The sequence below is a fragment of the Microtus ochrogaster genome, unplaced genomic scaffold (genome assembly GCF_000317375.1).
Source record: "Microtus ochrogaster isolate Prairie Vole_2 unplaced genomic scaffold, MicOch1.0 UNK1, whole genome shotgun sequence".
NCBI classification, from domain to species: Eukaryota; Metazoa; Chordata; class Mammalia; order Rodentia; family Cricetidae; genus Microtus; species Microtus ochrogaster.
The window spans coordinates 28,008,429-28,016,845 of record NW_004949099.1 but is presented as its reverse complement, the minus strand read 5'-3'; the positions used below and the strand labels follow the sequence as shown (position 1 = coordinate 28,016,845).

The window sequence follows — 8,417 nt, the reverse complement described above, 5'->3', positions numbered from 1 at the left end:
GAGAGAGAGAGAGAGTTGGGCACTGACTGCGGAGCAGTCTCCACACTAAGGATCATTATTCAGGGACAAATAGGCGGTATCTATTTGGATTAACCCCTAATGTGAACTAAACAGCAGTGGCATGCCCATTTAATAGAATACTAGCCAGTAATGAAAAGAACAGACTATTGGTATATGCTTCAACCTAGGTGAATCTCAAAGAGTAAAAACACCCCAAACTGTTTCCTACTGCTAGATTTCATTTTTGTTAGTGCTAACCAGATGGCATGAGAATAGATTTGGTGATCACAAAGGCTGGGGACTGAGGATTGGGGAGAGGGGCAGTCTAAGGACTGGCAGCAGGGAATCTCATGAGGATAGTGTGGGACCTTGATGGTGGTTCTGCAGAGGTGGCAGGAGAACACTGCTCTGAGCGACACAGACATGTGCTCTGATAGACACAGGGAGCAGGGACCTGGGCAATAGCAACATCACCTTATGGGTTTGTCAGTTTTGGGTTTTGATGTTACTCATAGTCTTCTCTGTTAATTTCCTTGCAGCCCCTATAGATATATAATTATTGCCAAATAAAAAATTTTAAATAAACACACGTGTGCTCTGGCCTGGCAGGTGCACTGGGTAGTGACTGAGGCAGAGAACTACGCATCTCATGAAGGTGGCCTTTGAACATCGCTGAGCACAATCTGAACACACTAACCTACTGTGTGCTAGTTGCTGTGCTAGGCTCTGGAGGTGCAACCATGGGCAGCACATGGCACAATCCTGGCCTGTAGAGTTTGCATCCTAATGACTGCCACACAAAGAAGCTGGTTCTGCCCTGTATCCCCCAGAGAAATTCCACAGGACTGAAAAAGGTAGGGGCCAGTCTGTGTCTCACCATTAAAAGGGTTTCACCTGAAGGTTGCATTCTCATGGGAAAAGGACAAGAAGCCAAACCTCGCATCCAATACATGATTTACATAAAAATGAACAAAAGGTCAGAGTGAACTAAATGAAGGGCTAAGCTATGGCATGTACCTGGCCACCCATTCAGTTGGTTTTCTTCACTAGAACCTAAGTCCCCCAGGGTGAGGAGCTCTGCCCATTCAGTCCCTGTAGTACCCTCACACTGGAGCAAGCCAGGCACATGGGAGATGGTCAGATGCCTGCTGGAGAGGGGTGCACAAACCCAGTTTACAGATTGACATGTGGTCCTTCACAGGGGCATCATGGTTTGCTACTGTAAAGGGCTGTGAAATGTGGGTTAGATGCTCATGTCCGTGAGCACACCAGATACTGTGTCTGTTAACTTTGTCACCAGGAGTGTATTTCCCATCCCAGATCTGAAAACTTTGTGTTTGGGGCTGGAGAGGTGGCTCAGAATTGAGTGCTTACTAAGTTATTAAAGCCAATTGGAGTTCAGTCCCATGCCGAGCCCGTCCTGCAAGTCTGAAGCTACACACTGATAGATGGATGGAAGCCTTAGTCTGTTTGGGGTCACATGGTCTCAAGAAAGGACCAGTTAGAGGTAGTCTCCCAGGTGCCCAAGGAAGCCTTTGGAGGCTGGTAGGTGACTTCACTTCTCTCAGTCTCTGCTGGGCCTGTTCTTCCCCTACCACATGCCTTGTCCTCAGGTGAGGGTGGCTTCTGCCACTTTCTTCAGTGTCTTACATGCACACCATCATCACAGACCAGGACAGATCCTCAGAACAACTGCAGAGTTAACATGAGCAGAAGGGGTTTTGGTTTGGTCGGGTTTTGTTTCATATGATGCTAACGGTTGCCTTCCCAGTCCTGAGAATACTCGGGTAGCACTTGGCATTTGAGCTAGGAGGAGCAAGTGTGACCATTGCTATTAAACCACTATGAGTTTATTTTCTTTTGTGCCAGGGAGTGGTAACAAACCGTAACCAGGATGTTAAGGATTCTCCCAGCTTAGTGATTCTCCTTTGAAAGATCCACACCTGTGCTCCCCCTCTTCCTTCTATTATGTTTGGGGGAAGGGAAGGCAAAAAAGAAAAAAAAGATCTTAGACTTGATAATGATATGTTTCAATTATTTTACACTTACTGATGTAATCATTTTGTGTGTGGCACACATGCGGAGGTCAGAGGCTAACTTGTGGGAGTCAGTTCTCTGCCCACCATGTGGGTTCCAGGAAGAAACTCAGGTCCACAGGTCTTTACCCACTGGGCATCATTGCTGGCCATTTTCTGATAAACTCTGGGGCCAGAGAGATGCCACGGCAGATAGTAAACTGTTCTTACAGAGTACCTGGATTCAATTCCCAGCACCCACATGGGGGTTAACCATCTGTCACTCCATATCCAGAGGATTCACTGCCCTCTTCTGCTGTCTGTCTAAACTAGTCATGCATGTCGTGCACAGACACACATGCAGGCAAAGCACCCTTGTGTGTAAAAGTAAACTTTTAAAAAGGTTCAACATAGCTTATTCACCCACTCACTCATTACTTCATGCATCCGCTCAGTCATCATGCTTGCAACTGATCCTAAGCACTTGGTTCTCCTGAGCCTGAAGGTGGGTAAGAAGAACAGTTTTCCCAGTGTGGCCTGGGAGGGCGGGGCAGGAACCTGTGTCCCAGGACTCACACAAGCCATCCAAGACGATGACACTTGAAGATGTATTGGGGTTTGTAAAGAGAATTATTGCAGACCTGGTGACCCCCCAGGGAGAGCATGGCCAGTAGCTGCGATCGTGACCTTGACATGCCCCATCATCTGTTTCTCACTGGGTCCTTAATGTACATTTTTTTTAAAGCCTGCTACAGAAAAAAAAAAAAAAAGACTGCAGAGCCAGATGACTTCTCTGCAGCGGGCGCTCTCCAGTGCCAGTAGAGCAGAAATTAATGAATGACGCTTGGGAAAGAGGCAGGGAATGAGGAGCAGCCATGCTAACACTGCCAAGGCAGCCCCCAGTACTGGCATCTGCGAGCCCGCTCTGCCCGCCCTCTGAGTGGAAAGCAGAATCTCGTTGGCTCAAGTTCTGTTTGCTTGCCAACTCAAGGCTTAGTGTCTTATAAAAATACACCTATTTTGAATTAATAAAAAAATAGAGATCAATGCCCCCAACTCTCAAAATAGGATCCATCCAAGTTTTACTCCCAGAGCCAGCTAGTGCCACACAGTAAGGTTGTATAAACTGGGTTCAAACCTTGGTCTATGTACTAAGTATTAATTTGGTCTCTGCTCTTCAGCTTTCCCAGCTCTAAAGCAGGGGATGAATGGTAGGAGTTTTAGGTGATCTGTATAGAAAATGCCCTACCCTTTTTGTTGATAGTAAGCTCCTTATTGATAGAGCAAGTCAACATGCACACATGCATACACACACATACACATGCGTGCACACATGCAACACTCTGAAAGACTCTCTTATTTTTGAGCAGAGTATCCGGGCATGAAGGTTCAGGGGTAAGTTGCTGTATGAGCTGGTGTATGCTCCCTACCCTGGCTCTCTGGTTTGAGGTGCAAGAGGTTGGAGTCACCATCCTCTGACTCACTGTTCAGGTCTGGAGCAGAGGAAAACAAAACATTTTCTGCTCATTGATTTCTCCTGGAAGCTCCCAACTACAGGCACACAGTGACCCTGGAGACCTCTGCAGGCCCTTGATACTGAGCCTGCGTGGTGTGAACTTGGCCTATGTTCAGTGCAGTGTGTGTCTTGAGAGCAGCCATTTGTCTTTGTGGGCACCCTAAGTTTTGCTCCTCCTGGTGTGCTGCAGGCACAGTGAAGCTTGTGTTGGGACAGAAGTGTCTCTCGTGGGTTACAGCAAAGCAGGCTGAGGACCACTGCTGGGTCAGCTTCAGTGTCCAGGCCCTCTCATAGACACACAGGCATCCTGTTTGGCTCCCCTGCCCTAGCTACTGGACCACACAGTCTAGAAACCAGCAGGAGGAGGAGCCTACCCTGGTATTCCTGGGGACCCACTACATGGGACTTGTGGCCTGGAATCCTTCTTCTATGATGTGGTTCTCTGTGTGGTTATTATGACTGTAACTCTGTAGATAATGGGGGTAGAATTTTCCCCACACCATATTGCAAATGAGATTCTTGGGGTTCTAGAGCACCGAAAAACTTCCGGAAGCCACACAACAAGCAAATGGCTGGATCAGGGTTTCCCCAGTGCCTATGTTAACATTTGTGTTTTAAAAAGATGTGTTCTAGCTTGGTATGGTGATGTATGCCTGCAGAGGCAGAAGGCTGGGCCACATACCTAGATCCTATCTCAAAGGGAAGGAAGAGAGGGGGAGAGGAGGAGAGGAAGGAAGCCAGGGAGGGAAGGAGGGAGGGAGAGAAGGAGGGGGAGAGGACAGGGCTTGGGGAGATGGCTCAGTGGACATTTGCTGCACTAATGTGTGGATCCCCAGCACCCACATAAAAAGCCAAATGGGTGTGGCAGTCACCTGTAACCCAGGGGTGATCAGCAGGAGCTGGGGGTCTCTGAGGCAAACTGGCCAGCCAGAGTAGCTGAATTGGCAAATTCCGGGCTCACTGAGAGATCCTGCCTCAGTAATAAAGTGAAGAACTGTGAAGGAAGACACCGGATGTCAGCCTCAGGCTCCCACGTGGCAACTGATGGGTGGGCTTTTCTTTCTTTCTTTCTTTCTTTCTTTCTTTCTTTCTTTCTTTCTTTCTTTCTTTCTTTCTTCTTAATTTAGAAATTGTTGAATAGACTTTATTGGTTAAGCATCCCTAATCTAAAAATTTAAAATCCAAAATGCTTTAAAATCCAAACCTTTTGGACATAATGCTGGCACCTAAGAACATTTCAAAGTTTGGAGGGGAGACAGCAGGAGAGTCAAAGAGAAGAGGCCACTGGAGTTGTGCTATCCCTTGGAAGGACATGCTCTAATGGCCTGGAAAGACCTCTCTACAGTCTCACCTTGAGGATCAAGCCTCTAGAGACATTTTAATGCCCAATTACTTACAACTATTTTTTTCACAAAGGTTACAAAAATAAAATGCTTTAAAACTGTTTGGTAATCTTAGCTAACTTCCTCAAGGTTAAAGTTCTGAAATGTCTTTAAAAAAATAAACACTTCTATTAATTCTTAAAAAAAAAAAAAGTTTGGAGGGGAGGTTTTTTGTTTTGTTTTGTTGGTTTTTATGTTTGTCTGGTTGGTTGGTTGGTTGGTTGGTTGGTTGGTTGGTTGGTTGGTTGGTTGGTTTTGTGTTTTGGTCTTTTGAATTACATAACCAGTTAATGTGTCCTGCCCATAAGTGAATTCTTTTCATCTAGGGGCCAAACTTCCCTTCCTTCCTTGTGCCTCTGTTCAGGACTTGTTCACTCAGGCAGGCCCTATATCCACCAAAGCCACTCTCTATCTCCAGGAACAGGTGGGCCCCAGCTTCACGCCCTTTAATCATCAGAAAAGAGAGCACAGAGTCCCTGCAGCTCTCCTGTGAGTGAGTGACAAGGGCAAAGACAAGCAGCCTCAGTTTTCTCTCCTGTTAAATGGTTAGTAGTGTTTTTGCAGAGCTCGGGGGGAGATGTGGAGAGTCATGCCTGTGTCTAATTTTTCTCCATCTGCCTTTCAGTCACTCTGGCCATTCTGTCAGGTGCACATGATAAGGAACCAGGAGCTGGAAGGATGCTGTGGTTTGAATACTGTATTCTTGCTCTTAGAGACCTCCTTTAAGGGTCCAGTCTGCCCATTGCAGATTATGAACAAAGTCACTAGGACCTGGGCCCCCTCGGTGCCTCTTTACAGTTGACTGGAGCCTGGTATTTTCTTGATGTGCTTGTTGCAGTTGGGGCATGACTGCCCATCCCCAGTCTTCAGGTCTGCTCTGCCATTTAGCTACTATATTTTCTGGAGGTGTGGGGGCACTGTAGGGAATGGTTAGCAGTGTACTTTCCTTTCCATGTTGATTTCTGCAAGACCTTCTTGACTGGCTTTGCTTCATCTGGAATGTTCTTCCTCCTCTGGCTTTTCCCCTCACTGAACACCTGCTGCGGGTTCTGCCCACAAAGCCCATGGCTGGGAAAGTATGTGCAGAGGCAAGCGGGGTAGCATACCACCATCCACATGGCTCTCCATGTGCCAAAGCATAGCATCTTAGTGGTTGCTCAGCAACCAAGCCAGGCCAGTGAGGTGCTGGCCTGAGGCTGGGGAACTGGTCCAAGGCTAGAAGCAGAGGAAGAGAAGAAGTGATGCTGGGGACTGTTCTGTGAGGTTGAGATCAAGAGCCCCCTTTCTCCCGTGTCTGCACCTCCCTGCTTCAACTGTATTGATGCTATGATACTGAAGCCGGGAGCTCCTTTTCTCTCTAAAGAATTCCTGCTTGACAGCATTACTTTGACTCGCCCAATATTTTCTTCTTGTTTCATTTTTATTTTACTGAGTCTGCACATCTCTAAGCGTTGGGGAAATAACATTGCCGTATTTTGGGAGAATGGCTATTTTATTTAATTTGACCAATTGTTCCATGAAGTAAACATGATCAGTCCCACTGCACAGCTGAGATCATTGAAGTCCTGCCCTCCAGAACTCTACAGAGGCAAAGGTGGGTCGCAAACCTCTTTTCTAGCTTAGGCCAAAGTCTTCATCTGCCTTCAGCCTCAGGCTGTTGATAGAGGTTCTGGGTAGACCGTACAAAATACACTGAGCTGTGTCCCGTCCACCCAAGGGTTTGCTTCACAGGAAGACACAAGACCCTTTAGTTGCACTGAACAAAGTCTAACGTGGGGTACGCTAGATCCTTGTGGGCTCCAACCTGCTCTCCCCAGACCCACAGCACCCTGCTGGCTCCCAGTGTGCTGATATGAAAGGCCACAGCCGCTCTCTTTGCCCTTTCCACACGGATGCTTTTGGGCAGTGCTCCGTCAGGTCTTCTCTGTGTGCCCATCCATCCAGGAGACTTTCTGGCCTGTCTGGTTCAGCAAAAGTTAACAGTCCCCATAAGTTGCCAGTTGGAGGCTTTGTGAAGTGACTACTGGAATCAGGTGGCCAGAGGTAACTTGTGGAGGACAGGACATCCCTTGTGGAGGGTTGTTTATGCTGACACCTCTAATTTGAGAGTGAGTTCTCTGTCCCTGGCACCTGGATCTTTTGGTACGAACCCACAGAGACAGACCTATAACTAACATAGATGAGATTCTTTCTTTCACTTTTTTTTTTTTTAAAAGATAGGGTTCTGTGTATCTCAGGTTTGCTTTGGATTCCTTATCTGGCCAAGAAATGATCTTGACATCATCTTGCCTCTACTTCCCAAGTGTTGGGGTTATAGGCATGTGCCACCATGCCCAGTTTATGGCGCGCTGGAGAAATCAAACCCAGAGATTCATGCATGCTAGGCAAGCACTCCACCAGCAGAGATACACCCCCAGCTCCATCTGCCCTGCTGTTTGAATAGTAAGACTCCGAGGTGAAGGGCGATGGGGAGGATGTGTCCTTTGTGCTGTGTGCAGCTCGAGGGAAGCTGCAGGCTCCTTAGGGACCAGGCCTCTCCCAGGAATGGTGGTATCTACCCACCTGGGAGCCCTGTTCGTGTTTGAGGCGCAAGTGCATGTTTTCTGTCTTCATGCGCCACATTCTGGGTATTTCGTGAGCCCACGAGGTCAGTATGGACTGGCCTCATTCACAACTGGAAAAAACTGAGCCTAGAGACAGAAAGGTGATAAACTGAGGCAAAACCCCAATTCCCTTAGCCACAAAATGGAAGTGGCATTTAATACCTTCCTCTCAGGGGTCATGTGAGAATTTAATGAATATAAATGTATGTGAATAAAATTACTTCATATAATATTAATTATTCAATGAACTATTTTAATTATGTAATGAATATATTAAATATATCAGTTGTTGTTTAATATATAATGTAATGAAAATGTAAGATTCATTACTATTTAATGTAATATATATATATATATGTATATATATATATATAAAATCAAAATAAGTACTTGGTTTGTGGGTAGCATTCACTAAATGCTGGCTACTGCCTGTGATTATTCCTACCATCACCCAAGTGATAACTGGAGGCCCCTGAGACCCAGTGGGCCTTTTTATTCCTGTTTTATTACCAAATTCCTCCATCTGCTCTCAGCTTCTATGAAGAGTAGTTCACGTAACAACACCTTGACAAAGGTGCTCTCCTTTTCTATGGGGGAAATCTGGGGTGCAAGAGGAGGGACTTGTGCCTTTTCATCTCTAGATGAAAGGACCATGGTCCTCTGGACCATTTCAGCTTTTCTGTATGCCTCTTTAGGCCATGGTACATATGTGTCTGGCCCAGATTATCTTCATGGCACTCTGCATTCAAAAGTCAGTGTTCCAGCTCCCTACCCCTGCCTCTCTAACATCCCCAAATTCTCTGCCCTCAGTACCCTCTTTTGTAAATTGGGTGTGTTAGTTGGTATGTCAAGGTAATTTCTTGCTCTCCCCTCTCTCTCTCTCTCTCTCTCTCTCTCTCTC

At 46.5% G+C, this 8,417-nt stretch overlaps 1 protein-coding gene across 8 annotated transcripts in view; it reads left to right on the top strand.

Annotated features, from left to right (window-relative positions):
- The window catches only part of Atp2b2 (ATPase plasma membrane Ca2+ transporting 2), a 320,647-nt gene that overhangs the window by 9,900 nt on the left and 302,330 nt on the right, over positions 1 to 8,417 (top strand). The gene's annotated exons all lie outside the window — the stretch shown is intronic.